The sequence below is a fragment of the Anser brachyrhynchus genome, assembly GCF_964034855.1.
Source record: "Anser brachyrhynchus genome assembly, chromosome: 7".
Taxonomy (NCBI): Eukaryota; Metazoa; Chordata; class Aves; order Anseriformes; family Anatidae; genus Anser; species Anser brachyrhynchus.
The window spans coordinates 30,896,415-30,896,687 of NC_137701.1; the positions used below are offsets into that span (position 1 = coordinate 30,896,415).

Below are 273 nucleotides of genomic sequence, written 5' to 3' on the forward strand. Positions count from 1 at the left end.
GAAAGCAGGGGATGCATCTGGGGGGTGTTTGTCCTCGTAGTTCGCTGAAATCAGCTCGTTGGTCCCGAGCATGGTCTGGGGAAGAGGTCCAGCCCTCAGCCAGGTCACCAGAGCAGCAGTGCTGCTGCAGCACAGACCTAGCACAGCACCCCTAAATCTTGCTTAAATCCAAACCATCTGCGCTGAATTTCCAGAGGAGCTACAGGGGTGATGGGGGGTGGTCTTCTCCATGTATTTCTTCAGCTGACGCCTGCCCCATCCCTCTCCCTGCAG

General features: G+C 56.8%; 1 protein-coding gene across 1 annotated transcript in view; it reads left to right on the forward strand.

Annotated features, from left to right (window-relative positions):
- The window catches only part of IGFBP2 (insulin like growth factor binding protein 2), a gene marked incomplete at its 5' end in the record, with an annotated part of 68,769 nt that overhangs the window by 61,698 nt on the left and 6,798 nt on the right, over window positions 1-273 (forward strand). The gene's annotated exons all lie outside the window — the stretch shown is intronic.